Raw genomic sequence first — 19014 nt, forward strand, 5'->3', positions numbered from 1 at the left:
GATATGCCAATGCGATGCGATGCAATGTGCACCTGGCTCAGCCACACCTGCATGCTCTCTAGCACATGTCAATCACATGAATCAGATCAGTCTGACTAGTTCTCACAGAAAGAGCTGTATGCCTGTCTGTCTGCCTGCCTGCCTGCCTGCCTGCCTGCCTGTCTGCCTGTCTGTCTGCCTGTCTGTCTGTCGGTGCAGCCTGTCAGACTCTTACTCAACAGCCAGGTGTGTGCCTCGGTGTGTACGTGTGGGGCTACACAGAGAGCACTGTGTACAGGTGGGCTTCCTGGTGCAGGAAGGCCTCCTTGTGCAGCTCTGACCAGCGCAGCTGTGACGAGCTCCAAGAGTCACTCTCCAGCTGGAGGGGCTGTGACCTCACTACTTGGCTATGGAGTCCTTGTCCCTTTCTGCAATGTCCAGACTGTGTGGTGGTTACAGTGTGTGGCAGTACGGTACAGGGAGGGAAGAGCACTGCAGAATGAGGCAGTTTCTACTTGTTACTGTAGAAAACAGCCCAATCTGAATGTATTATATGTTCCTACTTTTCTAAACAGCTACTCTTAAACAGGTAATGATGAGCACAAACCTTCTTCTCCACTCCCACACACAGTAAGACGCTCACCTCACATACCTGCATGGTAGCGTGGAGCTGGCTACTGTTATCCATATACTGGGCCAGAGACCTGAGTGGTCCCATCTGTGACAGAGGCATTTAAGGATGTCAAAGCTAACTCGAACTAGCCTGGGCCTCTGTAGTGCCTGGCCGGATAGGCTATGCAGCCTACAGTAAAATAAATGAGGCCGTTAGCTGCAGTCTCCCTCCCAGGCAGGTGAGATACAATTATTGTGCAGCCAGGATGCCAGGATGCCCCCCCAACTCCCCCTCCCCCCATCCACACACACACCAAATGCTGCTGTCTGTCAGCCCAGGGGTTTAATTAGCTTGGCATGCGTGCCACTTATAATCACCTGCCATTACTGCCCCGGCCCGCATCTGCTTACAGCGTCTGTCAGTGGCGGGTAGGACGCAGAGTGTGTGTACGTGTGTGTGTGTCACCTAGCTTGGCATCCACACACAAAGGGACAAACTCTCCACACAGACAGAAATGACAGAATTAATATTTCACACAATGCCATTAACATTAGCATTATGGAGAGAGTCAAGACTGATTCCAAGAGATTATGATTGATTGTTTATCCACAGTATCTTCTCAGCTGGTTTGTTTACTTTTTAATCAAGTAGCCTTACCAATTAAATCATAAAAGCAGTGTTGGCTAAATTGAATTGAAATTGACATTATGAGTCAGTTGATATTTTGCAGGTACTGTAGGTCTATCTGAAGTCCCAGTACTGGGTAGGTCTATCTGAAGTCCCAGTATTGGGTAGGTCTATCTGAAGTCCCAGTATTGGGTAGGTCTATCTGAAGTCCCAGTACTGGGTAGGTCTATCTGAAGTCCCAGTATTGGGTAGGCCTATCTGAAGTCCCAGTATTGGGTAGGCCTATCTGAAGTCCCAGTATTGGGTAGGCCTATCTGAAGTCCCAGTACTGGGTAGGTCTATCTGAAGTCCCAGTATTGGGTAGGCCTATCTGAAGTCCCAGTACTGGGTAGGTCTATCTGAAGTCCCAGTATTGGGTAGGCCTATCTGAAGTCCCAGTATTGGGTAGGTCTATCTGAAGTCCCAGTATTGGGTAGGCCTATCTGAAGTCCCAGTATTGGGTAGGCCTATCTGAAGTCCCAGTACTGGGTAGGTCTATCTGAAGTCCCAGTATTAGCCAGGCCTGTGCAGTGTCAAACTGCTTTGTGAATAGGGGCTACACCTGAGGCTGAATACATCACATTGTGATTTCATGACATCAGGAGGAGAAAGTCCTTCACATGTACATATTACCTCAACTACCTCAACTAGCCGGTGCCCCCGCACATTGACTCTGCACCGGTACCCCCCTGTATAAAGCCTCCCTACTGTTATTTTATTTTACTTCTGCTCTTTCTTTCTCAACACTTTTTTGTTGTTGTTGTTTTATTTTACTTTTTTATTAAGGAAAAAATGCATTGTTGGTTAAGGGCTGTAAGTAAGCATTTCACGGTAATGTCTACACCTGTTGTATTCGGCGCATGTGGCAAATACAATTTGATTTGATTTGATTTGATTTGATGCCAGCCAGTAGCGGAGGAGGAGGAGATAAGGACGAGCTAATCTCAGCCCCAGAAAGGGAATTCCCTTCACCCCCCTGGCATATCTGGGGCTACCTCTAGGCCTGAGGAGAGGAGTGGAGGAGAGGGGAGGAGAGGCCCTAGAGTTTACTAACTGGAGGATGGACCTCAGGCTGTGTACATAGGGGCCATAGGGGCCTCGGGCTCACTGGTATGTGTGTTTTGTGTGTGTGTGTGTTAGTCAAATCAAATCAAATCGTATTTGCCACATGCGCCGAATACAACAGGTGTAGACATTACAGTGAACTGCTTACTTACAAGTGTCACGCCCTGGCTCGGGGGACTCTTAAATGTTGAGCCAGGGTGTGGAGTTTCTGTTACATTTTCTATGCTTTTGTTCTAGATCGTTTATATCTATGTTGGCCAGGGTGGTTCCCAATCAGAGACAGCTGTAGCTCGTTGTCTCTGATTGGGGACCATACTTAGGCAGCCTGTTTGGCACTAGTATTTTGTGGGATCTTGTTCCGAAAGGTTTGTGTTGTAACCTAGGACTTCACGTATCGTTTGGTTATTGTTTTGGTTCGTGTTGTGTACTACTGAATAAAGAATGTACGCTTATCACGCTGCGCCTTGGTCTGCTTCATCTGTCGACGATCGTGACAGAAGATCCCACCACCAGAGGACCAAGCAACGTGCCCAGGAGGAGAAGTTGGCGATGTCCCAGGTGGGCGAATGGTGGTCTTGGGAGGACATATTCATGGGCAGAGGGCCATGGGCAAAAGTAAATGCCCAGGCAGGAGAGGAGAAACGGCGCCAACCGTGCCGACGACGGACACGCGAGAGGCAACCCCAAGACATTTTTTGGGGGGCACACGGCGTGGACGACGGGGCTGCTGGAGGCAGCTACAGGACGAATCGGCGGACTAGGAGAGGAGGCCACCAGGTTTGGGGGGCTGGAAGGGTGGTTGGTGGAGCCTAGAGGTAGAGCAGAGCCAACTCCCCGTACTCAGGCTAGGCAGCGTGAGACTGGGCAGGTTCCGTGTTATGCGGAGCCACGTACTGTGCCGCGAGTGTTCCGGCACAGTCCTGTACGTCCTGTGCTAGCACCACGCACGTGTCATGCTAAGGTGGGCATGCAGCCAGGACGGAGTGTGCCGGCTCAACGCTCGTGGCCTCCAGTACCCCTCCTCGGTCCCGGATATCCTGCGCCAGTGCCACGTGCTGTAGTGCCAGTACGAGTGCACAGCCCTGTACGTCCTGTGCTGATGCCTCACACAGATTGTGTGGAAATAGGCATTCAGCCAGGATGGGTTGTGTCAGCTCTCCGCTCCAGACCTCCAGTCCGTCTCCACAGTCCAGCCCGGCCTGTTCCTGTCCCTCGCACCAAGCCTGTGGTGCGCGTCGTCAGCCCGGTCCAGCCTGTTCCTGCTCCCCGCACCAAGCCTGTGGTGTGCGTCACCAGCCCGGTCCGGCCTGTTCCTGTCCCTCGCACCAAGCCTGTGGTGCGCGTCGCCAGCCCGGTCCGGCCTGTTCCTGCTCCCCGCACCAAGCCTGTGGTGCGCGTCGCCAGCCCGGTCCGGCCTGTTCCTGCTCCCCGCACCAAGGCTGTGGTGCGCGTCGTCAGCCCTGTCCGGCCTGTTCCTGCCCCTCGCACCAAGGCAGTGGTGCACGTCGCCAGCCCGGTCCGGGACCAGACCAGGGGCGCTACGGGGGGGTAGAGAGAGAGTGGTGGTCACGCCCGGAGCCGGATCCGCCTCCGAGGCGGAATGCCCACCCGGCCCCTACGACGTTGTGTTGGTGTGGCGCGGTCGCAGTCCGCGCTTTTGGGGGGTACTGTCACGCCCTGGCTCGGGGGACTCTTAAATGTTGAGCCAGGGTGTGGAGTTTCTGTTACATTTTCTATGCTTTTGTTCTAGATCGTTTATATCTATGTTGGCCAGGGTGGTTCCCAATCAGAGACAGCTGTAGCTCGTTGTCTCTGATTGGGGACCATACTTAGGCAGCCTGTTTGGCACTAGTATTTTGTGGGATCTTGTTCCGAAAGGTTTGTGTTGTAACCTAGGACTTCACGTATCGTTTGGTTATTGTTTTGGTTCGTGTTGTGTACTACTGAATAAAGAATGTACGCTTATCACGCTGCGCCTTGGTCCGCTTCATCTGTCGACGATCGTGACAACAAGCCCTTAACAAACAATGTAGTTTTTAAGAAAAGAACAAAAAAAATTAAGTAAAGTGTTAAGTAAAAAATAGATAAGTAAAAAAAATACTAAATAAAAATTGAATAAAAAAATTAAAAATAAATACAATAAAGAAAAATAAATATCTAATAATTAAAGAGCAGCAATAAAATAAAAATAACAGTAGGGAGGCTATACACAGGGGGTACCGGTACAGAGTCAATGTGTGGGGGCACCGGCTAGTCGAGGTAATTGAGGTAGGGGTGGGGGGGCAACGCAAATAGTCAGGGTAGCCATGATTAGCTGTTCAGAAGTCTTATGGCTTGGGGATAGAAGCTGTTAAGAAGCCTTTTGGACCTAGACTTGGCGCTCCGGTACCGCTTGCCGTGCGGTAGAAGAGAGAACAGTCTATGACTAGGGTGGCTGGAGTCTTCGATAATTTTTAGGGCCTTCCTCTGACACCGCCTGGTATAGAGGTCCTGGATGGCAGGAAGCTTGGCCCCAGTGATGTACTGGGCCGTACGCACTACCCTCTGTAGTGCCTTGCGGTCGAAGGCCGAGCAGTTGCCAAACCAGGCGGTGATGCAACCAGTCAGGATGCTCTCGATGGTGCAGCTGTATAACTTTTTGAGGATCTGAGGACCTATGCCAAATCTTTTCAGTCTCCTGAGGGTGAATAGGCTTTGTCGTGCCCTCTTCACGACTGTCTTGGTGTGTTTGGACCACATGTTAGTCCACGTGTGTTTGCATGTGTGTGTCATATAATATGAGTGCTTACCAACAAAAACAGCATCAACCTTCTACTGAGTGACAAAACGCTGCAGTCACAGTAGTCAATGCAAGTTCACCTAAGCCAAGCCAAAATGTACAGTACAATAAGCCTCAGCGTTGCCTATTCATCTCCACAAGTTCCCATTCAGCTGTAACCAGGCCCCAACATTGTACTGCTGCTTTTCCAACATCTGTCGGGGAGTTGTGTGGGTACACTAATTACAAATATCTGCACTAATCCTGTGGCGATAAGACGGTCATTACTCCAAGAGACATTTATCACTGTGGGATTGATGACCCATTTCGCAGGCAGCCTTTGTAAAAGGAAGTGAAAGCGAAGCGATATCTCTCTATCCTACATCTGTACTGAAGCCATCCATTCCTCTGTCAGGAGGCACCGTCGTTAGAAGTCTAATTAACAGCCATGATTTTGGCCTAATAGAATTCACTGGGATCTGCAGATTGACTTCTTGGAGGAGAAAATATGTCATTTTTCTGTTAATTGCAAGGATGGGAAGGTGGAATGGTGGGATGTGGATAGGCCTGTTTCTATACTCTGTCAAGGACTGCAGCAGCACCACATTTCAACAAAGGTAATTCCCACTAACATCCACATAAGGACAAGCCCTTACATACACATATGAACATACAGAAGTGAATGTGTCTGCATTTACATACATTGATGTGTTACACTATCGCTCTCCCACACACACTCTCCCCACACAGACACCTTCTCCCACACAAACACACTATGACAGTAGGTGAGGGGTAAAGGTCTGGCCACCTGCCTGCTGTGTCCCAATGTCGCTAGCAGTAATGAACAGAGACAGCTTGGGGACCGCCCGCCTGCTTGTCTACGTTGCCACACACACACACACACACACACACCACCTATGCAGGGCCAAGCTGCTGCCGCCGGGGGGGCAGGGGTGACAGGGGCGGCAGAGATGTCCCATACAGTGACAGGCAGGTCCTACCTGTCTACCCATGTAACCCCCGCCTTCATACACACACCCCCACACACACTGCACACACACACTGCACACACACCTTCTCTCCCATCCTGACCCTGTGTAATTCCTCCAGCACCCGTGTGCTGACAGGAGCAGCTGCAGCCGCTACATCAGACAGATGAAATGTTCATAACTATCTCCTCCAACTTACATCTTCACCTTCAGGATCATTTATGACCCGCCTGCCTGCCTTGAAGAGACAATATGCTTGCCATGGAATGATGTGTTCCAGCGGTGTATGGAGGTTATAATTAACACTACAGGGTGGAGGGGGTGGAGGGGGGATGGAGAGGGAGCACATGGTAGGTGTAAGTGTTGGCGTTTGTGTGGGGGGTGTGTTTGTGTCTGTGTACCTTACATGTCACATCAGGGTATTCAACGATACGATAAGACTAATTACATACTACCTCCCTACCCCCACCAAACCATCCTGCCGCCTTAAACAAAACACTCCACCATCTCTACTGTACAGAGAGAGAGAGAGAGAGAGAGAGAGAGAGAGAGAGAGAGAGAGAGAGAGAGAGAGAGAGAGAGAGAGAGAGAGAGAGAGAGAGAGAGAGACATACAGAGAGAGACAGAGAGAGAGAGAGAGAGAGAGAGAGAGAGAGAGAGACATACAGAGAGAGACAGAGAGAGAGAGAGAGAGCGAGAGAGAGAGAGAGACATACAGAGAGAGAGAGACAGAGAGAGGAGAAAGACAGAGAGACAGAGAGAGAGAGACAGAGAAAGAGAGATAGAGAGAGACAGACAGACAGAGAGACAGAGAGATAGAGAGAGACAGACAGAGAGACAGAGAGAGACAGACAGAGCGAGACAAAGAGAGAGAGAGAGAAAAGAGAGAGAGAGAGAGAGAGAGAGAGAGAGAGAGAGAGAGAGAGAGAGAGACAGACAGACAGAGAGACAGAGAGAGAGAGAGACAGAGATAGGAGAGAGACAGAGAGAGAGAGACAGAGAGGAGAGAGACAAAGAAAGAGAGAGACAGAGACAGACAGAGAGAGACAGAGAGAGAGACAGAGAGAGAGGAGAGAGACAGAGAGAGAGAGAGACAGAGAGGAGAGAGAGAGAGAGAGAGGAGAGAGACAGAGAGAGAGAGAAAGAGAGAGAGAGACAGAGAGGAGAAAGACAGAGAGAGGAGAGAGACAGAGAGAGGAGAGAGACAGAGAGAGAGAGACAGAGAGGAGAGAGACAGAGAGGCTACTCTTAACCCTGCTGTGAGCCACCAGAAATCACTGTTATTAACCTTCCTATTACTAATAAAACATCCCAGGAAGTAGCCAATTACAGATCCTGCCCCTTTGAAACGGGAAAGCTTTAGTTCAGAGGCCTATTTCATTTCATTTACAGAGAGGAAAAGAACCTGCTATAAGAGGCTGAGTCCAAACGCTTCATTGGCTAACCTTCATGTACTGGACATAGTCACTATTGGAAAGACTTTAATGAAGACAGTTGAGTTGCTGGTTCTCTGGTGAGGGAAAATAAACACTCTCCTCCAGTCAATTCCTGCACTGGCCCATAATGCTGTGCTCTTGTTTGTCGGTTCACACCCCTGCCACACATCCTCCTCCCATCATGCTCTCTGGTTTGGTGTCTGACCAGAAATAATGCCCATGGTTTTCCTGACGACCAGTAAAACAGCCCCCATCCCTCCCTCCCTCTTGTTCACTTTGCCTTTTTTTCTCCAATCCTTAAATGCTGTTTCCATATTAAAAGCAACACTTAATGGCTTGACTGTCTCTGCAACAAGTGGCCCTAAATGTCTGTGGTGCTTTAATGACATTCTTCTCTCTCTCTCTCTTAACGCTGTGTTGCATCGCCAAGCTATTAATGTGAAAAGCGTAATTATGAAATTACTGTTTCCATTAAGAGCTGGGAGCAATTTAACACAGCTGTGATTTTCTTCACCATTCAATTCAAGGGCAAATAGTGAATTTAGCAGAAGGGGTGGCAATGGTACATAAAGTACTACCCACTGAATCAGGCCCATTTGTACGGCTTACACTTCGACATCTACCCTACAAAATGAGGCTAACCATGTATCTGATGGTGTGATTAGGTTGTAGTGTTCAGTGCCAGACCAGATATGTATGTGCATGCATAGTAGGTGTAAACAGGTTTGGGGCTTGTCTTATCTGCATAGATGAATAAACAGCTTCATTCGTCCTCTTCAAAGGAACATTCCAACCTGACTGAGACAGACGTGTTCTCATGTACTTTCCAACCATGCAGCCAACAGGAGGAGAGAGCTAAACGTGCTGTGGAGCTGTGGGGCTGAGTCTGACAACGCAGAGGTCGTGTCGTGCATAGCTGTATTATTGCTAAACGTGCGGGTGAATACATGGGAGAAATGTACAATCACAAATCGCACCTCAAACACCCAGGCCACAGGCGCTCTGATAGCATTGCACGCATACTGTCAGATAGACCACACAGACGTGTTTTAGATAAAGACAGACAAATTACAAAGCTTTTTGAGCTAACCATCACTTTCACGTTAATTATAGTCCCTGGATGAGGATGGAAGACACAGATGATGTGTTCTTATTTGGGTAAACATGCCAACGGTAGGGAGTGTGAGAGGTGGAGAGGGAGAGAGAGAGCGAGGTAGAGAGAAAGAGAGAGAGGTAGAGAGAGAGGTAAAGAGAGAGAGAGGTAGAGAGATAGAGGTAGAGAGAGAGAGAGAGAGAGAGAGAGAGACAGAGAGACAGAGAGAGAGAGAGAGAGAGAGAGAGAGAGAGGTAGAGAGAAAGAGAGAGAGGTAGAGAGAGGTAGAGAGAGAGAGAGAGAGAGAGAGAGAGAGGTAGAGAGAGAGAGAGAGAGAGAGAGTTGAGAGAGAGAGACAGAGAGAGAGAGAGGGTATAGAGAAAGAGAGAGGCAGAGAGAGAGGTAGAGAGAGAGAGAGGTAGAGAGGTAGAGAGAGAGAGACAGAGAGAGAGAGAGGGGTAGAGAGAAAGAGAGAGAGAGAGAGGGGTAGAGAGAGAGAGAGGGGTAGAGAGAGACAGAGACAGACAGAGAGAGAGACAGAGAGAGAGACAGAGAGAGAGACAGAGAGAGAGACAGAGAGAGAGACAGAGAGAGAGAGAGAGACAGAGAGAGAGAGAGAGAGAGAGAGGGGTAGATAGAGAGCAGTAGATGACAGCTCATCCAGTCACAGGTGTTTGCCCACCAGCACATAACAGCATAGCGTAGCACCCTGAGGTAGAGAGAGTCACAAATGTGCAGCCAACAAACTTTTGGCGAGCAGTACGTACACAAAGGAAAACAGACAGACAGACAGACAGAGGGCTGGCTGGCTGGCAGCCTGGCAGGGAGGCAGTGGTACAGTAGCTATGTTCTCATGTTAAGGGGATCAGGAGGAACGGAGCGAAGGGGAAGATGTCTGAGAGATGTCTCTGATTAACCTGTCCCCTCCGGTGACAACTACATCACAGAGCTCTGTTCAACAACCGCCCTCCCACCAACACGTAGCCAGCCCGACCACCCGCCACCCTCGCCACCCCCTCCTTCCGGGGCCACGCCAGCCACACTAATTAAACAAATGAGAGCAAAGCTGTACACAAGTCATTAATGAACAGCTAACGAACAGCGATGAAGTTTGGTGTCACATGACATGACATCCCCTCTCACCCCTAACTGCCAACGAATCAGCCTATCACGTGGACTGTTGGTTCACGACATCCCTTCAAGTGACATCCACCTCTCACCCTGACTGTGTACGTCACCCTGTGATGATATGTGGCGCTGGTCATGAGGATCTGGACTAGAGAGAGGTGATGACAGACACACATGTTGATGGGGATTAAAATCATTACATAACAGAAGGCCGTCCCCATCACTTTGCTGTTGACTGGCAGACTGTTGTAGACAGATGACTGCTGTTGACTGGTAGACAGATGACTGCTGTTGACTGGTAGATTGTTGTAGACAGATGACTGCTGTTGACTGGCAGACTGTTGTAGACATATGACTGTTGTTGACTGGTAGACTGTTATAGACAGATGACTGCTGTTGACTAGCAGACTGTTGTAGACAGATGACTGTTGTTGACTGGTAGACTGTTGTAGACAGATGACTGTTGTTGACTGGCAGACTGTTGTAGACAGATGACTGCTTGGCTACAGGTCTCTATGGAGGTCTATGGGGACTCCCCCTTGGGTTAGGGTTAGTGTCAAATTTATTCCACGGAGGGTCGAGTGTCTGCGTGTTTTCACTCCTCCCTTGTACTTGATTGAGGAATTAAGGTCACTAATTAGTAAGGAACTCCCCTCACCTGGTTGTTTAGGTCTTAATTGAAAGGAAAAAACTAAAACACGTAGACACTAGGCCCTCCATGGAATGAGCTTGACACCCCTGGTCTATGGGAACTCCCTTTGTTGCTGCTATGGGTCTATGTGTTAAAAGGAGGTTGTTGTCTGGTAGTTAGTGGACCCTCCCACAGTATGGGGCCTCTCCCTCTGGGTCCTATAGCTCCTGTCATCAGACCTGTCACTGTGTCACAGCCTGGACTGCAGCAGCCTGGGCTCTGTCCACTCTGTCCCTCTTCATTGTGGAACAAGAAGAGTACCATCTTTCAAATTCCCATCTGGGACAAGGGATCCCCATTGTCCCTCTCTCTGGGTCCCGCCCCATCGAGGGGGGACTCTGTCACTGAGGACACAAAGGACATGTCATCATGGTGGCGGACGCAGGAGGGGGGTTAGGAGTAACATGAGAGGAGGGTCTCTCTCTCTCTGAGTGGCTCTACAGGGGTGCAACTGGTGGCTGACACAGTGGAGAACTCACCACAGCCTGAACATAACTCCAGCCTGGCCCCTGTGGCCCTACTGTGGCCCCTGCTGACCCCTGGGTATGATGACAGGCTGGGCCCTTTGTCCGGGAGCGCTGTACCTAGGTGAGGGCAGGGGGAGAGAAGGGGGAGGGCAGGGGTAGACAGGGAGTGTAAACAAAGGTGGCGTGGAGGCTGGGAGAGGCTGGGGGAAGAGATGATGGCCCCCAGGTCAGAGGACAGTGATGGACAGCTGAGTGATGAGTGCAGCTGTGGACCTGGAGACCTTACATCTCTCTCTTCTCTCCATCTCTCTATCAATGGGACGTACATCTCTCTTTTCTCCATCTCTCTATCAACGGGACCTACATCTCTCTCTCCTCTCTCCATCTATCTATCAACGGGACCTACATCTCTCTCTCAATCTCCCACTGATCTGATGAGTATTGTGTGAGACAGAATAAAGACCTCAACAATGCTGGTGAGAATAGCAGCTCCATGAAAATGTACTGCAGTACTAAAGACTGTGCCGTGTACAGACCTATAATAGATTCGTTTCAATTACCTTTTTCAAAGCAAACCGACTAACAAATATATGCAAACTAAATAGTTTGAGGAAAAATATAGTAGTCTATTTATTCATGGTAAACTAATTACAAATGACAATGACGGTTATGTTGAACTAAAATAAGACGTGTGGGGAAAAGCATTGTGCAGTCAGGAAGTGTAATGGTTTGAGGTCATGCAGTTTTCCATTGGAAGATTAACTTCCGAGCCCCTGGAATACAGCAGCCCCTTGATTTACGCAGTCCAAGCTGTCCAACTGCTTCCCAGGTCAAAGGTCATTGGCTGCTGCCAACTCTCCTACCGTTCTGTCCACACACACACAGACACACACACACACACACACACACACACACACACACACACACACACACACACACACAAACACCGACCGAGAGGACAGGGTCTACCAAGTCAGAAACCCCCCTACTGAGTCATCAACACTTACTCTTACCCTCCTCTCCTCCACTCCTGCCCTCCTCCTCTCCTCCTCCTCTCCTCCTCTACCCCTCTCCTCCCCTACCCCTCTACTCCCTTCCTCCTCCTCCCCTCCAGAGGAAAGCTGGGTCTGTACTCTGTTGATCTTTCACTCCACACCCGCCCCACACTCCTTTTACACAGAGCCCGGTAAGAGAACAGAGCGAGAGGCAGAATGAACAGAACAGAATGAAAGAAAAGAAGAGAAAAGCCACAGAGAAGGGCCAGATGGGTACCTTCACAGTCCATTTATCAAACCCAATGTGCCTCCCCCTCTCCTCTCCTCTCCTCTCCTCCACGTCCTCCTCCCTTCCCCTCCCCGCCGCTCTCATGTCCTAAACCCCCATGTAATTCTGTAATCATTTTCATTATCATATAATGACCTTACAAAGCCTACAGCAGTTTTCACGGTCAGTACAAAACTCACAGCTGTTCCCTTCAGTGTTTGCTCGCCGGCTGTGACAGTGCAGCCTTTTTATTGGTCCAGAGGTGTGACCTTTGGCTCTGATAGGTCGGCACGGGGTCACCTCATTCAGGAGGGTCTGAAGTGGCCGCAGGCACAGCACAGGTCACAACACCTCTCAGTCAGTTAGGACACACTAAGGCAAGAAATATAAAGTCATGATTCATGTCCACACGACAACTAACAACAACCTTCCAGGTCTCTGGCTCGAGGCTCTCTATATCTAGTCAATCTCAACCTAAAGGGCTCCAGAATAGCAAAGCTTCCAGGGGTTATAAGTTCTGGATGGCAAAGGATAAGTACCTAGTGTTTACCTTACACTCATGATGTATTATTTAACTGCCATGCTACGGTACAGCACCCTCACTCCCTCACAGACCTAATAATGACTGTTTGGAGGGACACTGACTGTTTGGAGGGCCACTCACAGGTCATGTATCTAAGGACATGGTAGACAGCATATATATATATATATATACAGTACCAGTCAAAGGTTTGGACACACCTAATCATTCAAGGGTTTTTCTTTATTTTTACTATTTTCTACATTGTAGAATAATAGTGAAGACATCAAAACTATGAAATAACACATATGGAATCATGTGGTAACCAAATAAGAGTTAAACAAATAAAAATATATTTTAGAACAGCCTCAATTCGTCGGGGCATGGACTCTACAAGCGTTCCACAGGAATGTTGACTCCAATGCTTCCCACAGTTGTGTCAAGTTATCTGGATGTCCTTTGGGTGGTGGACCATTCTTGATACACACGGGAAACTGTTGAGCGTGAAAAACCCAGCAGCGTTGCAGTTCTTGAAACAAACCGATGCGCCTGGCACCTACTACCATACCCCGTTCAAAGGCACTTCAATCTTTTGTCTTACCAATTCAACCTCTGAATGGCACCCATACACAATCCATGTCTCAATTGTCTCACGGCTTAAACATCCTCCTTTAACCTGTCGCCTCCCCTTCATCTACACTGATTGAAGTGGATTTAACAAGTGACATCAATAAGGGATTGTAGCTTTCACCTGGTCAGTCTATGTCATGGAAAGAGCAGGTGTTCTTAATGTTTTGTACACTCAGGATATATATATTTATATATATTTATATATATATATATCAAAGCTTTCTCAATATGCACCCACCGGAAACCAAGTTACAGGGAAAAAGGCTCATAAGAATAAGAAAAGCCTCATAACTTAATTGGAGCAGTGGGGATGAATGAATGGATGCACTGCCCTCACAGTGCTGGGGGAGCAAAGGCATTCGTCACCCTGAGTACCCATAAGTCTCTGGTGAAGACCTGGCGGTCACGGGGAACATTTCTCTTTTCTCTCTCTCTCTCTCTCTCTCGCTATATAGTGCTAAAAACGCCTGAGGGAATACTGGGCTGAGAGCTAGCAGGCACAGGTTTGCTGAGCGCTCTAGTGCTTTAACTGGTCGTGTTTAAGAAACAAAAGTCAGGGAAAAACTTAATCAATCAGCTTGCTGTGTTTATGTTTCTGTGCCTTTAGCTAGAGTAATCCATCATGTTGTTTTGTGTTTTGAAACCTTTAGCGAGCATTATGCTCTGAATGGTTTCCACGGAAACAAAAGAACAGCAGAATGCAGACAGTGAGCCTGTTGAATACTGAGTCTACTGAAACCTAATTAGAACCTTGATATAAAATAGAAAAAATTTAAACAGTCAAATGAATCAGCTGTATCATTTTAAAAAGTTCCATTTTGGTGAGTGGTTTTATGGAAATAAATGAATGTTTGAATCAGTCAGACTAAACTGAGCTGAACTTCGGTCTCTCTTTCTCTCTCTGATACAGTATATCAAGACTCATGTACTTTATCTTTGATTTGGAACAATGAAACTACTTCTGAACAACATCCTGTAGAGACCCCAAAGTGTAGCTATCATTCACCACAAAGTACACAGAGTTGTTTATTTTCCCTTATCCCTCCATATCTCAAATCATTATCAGACTCGTCTCTTAACATTGCGCAAGGCCATGTGTTTCATTTTGTCTAAACGTCGTTTGTTGACAGCCACTTCACAGATGACCCCCGGCTTGCTTTTTGGGGAGAGGCATTATCTGTGTGCAGAGAGATAGGGAGCAGTCGGAGTTCAAACACATTACGGCTGTGTGTGTGTGTGTGTGTGTGTGTGTGTGTGTGTGTGTGTGTGTGTGTCTGTGTGTGGCGCTGTCCCCCCAATCTAATCACTCTATCCTGCTGATGAAATAAACTCCTGTCTGAACCGAAGACAGGGACCCTGCATTTCCTGTCCTGGGCCCTGTTATTGGTTTCCCTGTGATGTGTGAGGGCTGGGCTGTGTGCGTGTGTGCGTGTGTGTGTGTGTGTGTGTGTGTGTGTGTGTGTGCAGCTGGGCTGGACTAGGAGGGTGGCACAGACGTTTGTGGGGTGGTAGTGGGGTTGTTGTAGCAGTGGTGGGGGGTGGGTGTAGTGACTAGTGGGATGGTTTCTAGCTTTCAGCACATGCGTTAGGAATGCAGTTCAGATGGCCAGCCCTCCCTCCTTCCCTCCACCAGAGAGGCTGAGAGGCCGGGCTAGGCGTCAACGCGGGCCGTCGAGGTGTGTGGAAACTGTCTGTTTACAAGAATCATCTGGTCAGGGCGTAGCTCGGGGTCAACAAGAGGGGACACATCAAAACAGAGGCGGGCCACAGGGTTATGGGGGCAATAGGGGGTATGGAGGGGAGAAGGAGGGGGCTGTCTGTCGAGGTAGCTAGCAGAAGTTTGCTTAATGCCTTTTTGGAGAAAGAAAAATGTCCCTGGTTGGTATAAATCTGTAGTGTGTAGTCTGTGTGTGTTTGTCCCTGGTTGATATAGATTTGCAGTGTGTGGTCTGTGTGTGTTTGTTCCTGGTTGGTATAAATCTGTAGTATGTAGTCTGTGTGTGTTTGTCCCTGGTTGATATAAATCTGCAGTGTGTGGTCTGTGTGTGTTTGTCCCTGGTTGGTATAAATCTGTAGTGTGTAGTCTGTGTGTGTTTGTCCCTGGTTGGTATAAATCTGTAGTGTGTAGTCTGTGTGTGTTTGTCCCTGGTTGGTATAAATCTGTAGTGTGTAGTCTGTGCGTGTTCATTCACCTCCAGGCTCTTTAGGCTTTTACCAGAGCCAGGGCCTGGGTCTCGTCTGCCCCTGAGCAAAGGGTGTCCAGGCTGGGCCACAAAGGGAGGGAGAGGCCCTTACAGATGGGGCCTAGTGCTACTGCTTTGGTGCCATTGTCTCAGAAAGACACACACTAAGCTACACACACAGGCATGCAACACACAGGAATATACACACGCGCACAGGAACATACACACACTACAAAATATACACACATATTATTACATATACAGTGGGGGAAAAAAGTATTTAGTCAGCCACCAATTGTGCAAGTTCTCCCACTTAAAAAGATGAGAGAGGCCTGTAATTTTCATCATAGGTACACGTCAACTATGACAGACAAATTGAGGAAAAAAATTCCAGAAAATCACATTGTAGGATTTTTAATGAATTTATTTGCAAATTATGGTGGAAAATAAGTATTTGGTCACCTACAAACAAGCAAGATTTCTGGCTCTCACAGACCTGTAACTTCTTCTTTAAGAGGCTCCTCTGTCCTCCACTCATTACCTGTATTAATGGCACCTGTTTGAACTTGTTATCAGTATAAAAGACACCTGTCCACAACCTCAAACAGTCACACTCCAAACCCCACTATGGCCAAGACCAAAGATCTGTCAAAGGACACCAGAAACAACATTGTAGACCTGCACCAGGCTGGGAAGACTGAATCTGCAATAGGTAAGCAGCTTGGTTTGAAGAAATCAACTGTGGGAGCAATTATTAGGAAATGGAAGACATACAAGACCACTGATAATCCCCCTCGATCTGGGGCTCCACGCAAGATCTCAACCCGTGGGGTCAAAATGATCACAAGAACGGTGAGCAGAAATCCCAGAACCACACGGGGGACCTGGTGAATGACCTGCAGAGAGCTGGGACCAAAGTAACAAAGCCTACCATCAGTAACACACTACGCCGCCAGGGACTCAAATCCTGCAGTGCCAGACGTGTCCCCCTGCTTAAGCCAGTACATGTCCAGGCCCGTCTGAAGTTTGCTAGAGTGCATTTGGATGATCCAGAAGAGGATTGGGAGAATGTCATATGGTCAGATGAAACCAAAATATAACTTTTTGGTAAAAACTCAACTTGTCGTGTTTGGAGGACAAAGAATGCTGAGTTGCATCCAAAGAACACCATACCTACTGTGAAGCATTGGGGTGGAAACATCATGCTTTGGGGCTGTTTTTCTGCAAAGGGACCAGGACGACTGATCCGTGTAAAGGAAAGAATGAATGGGGCCATGTATCGTGAGATTTTGAGTGAAAACCTCCTTCCATCAGCAAGGGCATTGAAGATGAAACGTGGCTGGGTCTTTCAACATGACAATGATCCCAAACACACCGCCCGGGCAACGAAGGAGTGGCTTCGTAAGAAGCATTTCAAGGTCCTGGAGTGGCCTAGCCAGTCTCCAGATCTCAACCCCATAGAAAATCTTTGGAGGGAGTTGAAAGTCTGTGTTGCCCAGCGACAGCCCCAAAACATCACTGCTCTAGAGGAGATCTGCATGGAGGAATGGGCCAAAATACCAGCAACAGTGTGTGAAAACCTTGTGAAGACTTACAGAAAACGTTTGACCTGTGTCATTGCCAACAAAGGGTATATAACAAAGTATTGAGAAACTTTTGTTATTGACCAAATACTTATTTTCCACCATAATTTGCAAATAAATTCATAAAAAATCCTACAATGTGATTTTCTGGATTTTTTTTTCTCATTTTGTCTGTCATAGTTGACGTGTACCTATGATGAAAATTACAGGCCTCTCATCTTTTTAAGTGGGAGAACATGCACAATTGGTGTTGACTAAATACTTTTTTCCCCCACTGTACATCCTTATAAACTGGGTGGTTTATGAAAGCTGATTGGCTGACAGTTGTGGTATATCAGACCGTATACCACGGGTATGACAAAACAAATATTTTTACTGTTCTAATTTCGTTGGTAACCAGTTTATAATAGCAATAAGGCACCTCGGGGGTTTATGGTATATGGCCTTAGCCGTGGTATATTGGCCATATACCACACCTCCTCGGGCCTTATTGCTTAATTATACCATGGCATTGTTGAATACTCGTTTCTGATTGGCTTGAAGGGCATTCTAGAGAGTGCATTATTTCCAATATTGCCAACTTTGCGACTTTTCAGACCCCTCCAGCGACTTTTATTGGTAAAATATTCTAGTGACAAATTCAGCTACTATTCCCACTGGCGTGTCGTGGCACACACCTTCCACATTGTGCATTATTTTCCATAGAACGCATAGCCCCTCGTTGATTATCCCTTACATAACACCCTCCCACACAAAACATATTATGTTTTGTGTGGGAGGGTGTTATGGGTGTATATGTAATAATATGTAGTGTGTGTGTGTCAAAGTTCAAATAGGGGGTGCTTATATTTGTCCTGTTTCACTGCATGTACAAGTGGGTAACCTGTATGAGTGTGAGGTGTGAAATGGAAATGTATTTTTTTTGCATATCCCAACTCCCCCTGAGACACACTCGGAGAGTGGCTGTGTGTGTGTCTTTCTAAGAAAAACAGTAGTGTGGGGGAACACCAGAGGGGTGGAGTGAGAGATGGAACAGCTAAAACAAATATATTTTGTTTTGTGTGGGAGTGTGTTATGGGTGTATATGTAATAATATGTAGGGTGCCCAGAGTGGGTGAAAACATTATTTGGTTATGAAATTTCACTTCCTTATGTTATAAAATATATCTTACCAAGACAAATATGATTATTCATGTTCTGAATCATTCAGTTCTCTAAAAGCAAAATGTCCATGACACGAGCCAAATTAAATGTAAAAGGCTTTGAAAATAAAAAGCTTGGTATACGCTCAGTGCTCCGTTGACATTTCACAGAGATACACTTGTTTTTGTGAGAAATCTTCGAAAGAGAACAGGAATTTCAAATTAATATGAAAATCATATACTAAAATATGAAAATACTACGTCATGTCTCAAAATCTATATCCTTCTGACCTCTATATTGTTTTATGTCCTGTGGATTGGAGAAGAAAGATGATGAGTTCAACGGGAAAGAGAACCTGTCAAGTAGCCAGTAGTCTTAATTCATCCACAGAATCCAGCCTAGTTGACGCCATGCAATTTTCTTTTTTTTCTCTGGCCTCCATTGATTTAGTCACGCTAATTCTGGCCATCCTACAAGGGTAAAAACTCCAATAACTTTTTAACGGATTCTGATAGAGACATGAGGTTTGGACCATTGGTTTTCCATTAGAGGATGATCTACATAATTCATTATTTAACCCACTGGTCAAAATATGCTTTTTTGATTGGACACCCTATTTTATGTGCATATAATGTGTAATGTGTGTGTGTGTTCCTGTTCCTGTGTGTGTGTGCATTCCTTTGTATGCATGCCTGTGTGTGTGACAAGGGCAGTAGAGAGAGGGATGGGAGGGGGGGAGTTACCACTACCAGAGTGGAGTGAGAGATGGAACAGCTAAAACAAACATATTATGTTTTGTGTGGGAGG

At 47.4% G+C, this 19014-nt stretch overlaps 1 protein-coding gene across 2 annotated transcripts in view; it reads right to left on the reverse strand.

Annotated features, from left to right (window-relative positions):
- Window positions 1-19014, reverse strand: part of fto (FTO alpha-ketoglutarate dependent dioxygenase) — a 153552-nt gene that overhangs the window by 62765 nt on the left and 71773 nt on the right. The gene's annotated exons all lie outside the window — the stretch shown is intronic.

Source organism: Coregonus clupeaformis, chromosome 32 (genome assembly GCF_020615455.1).
Source record: "Coregonus clupeaformis isolate EN_2021a chromosome 32, ASM2061545v1, whole genome shotgun sequence".
NCBI lineage: Eukaryota > Metazoa > Chordata > Actinopteri > Salmoniformes > Salmonidae > Coregonus > Coregonus clupeaformis.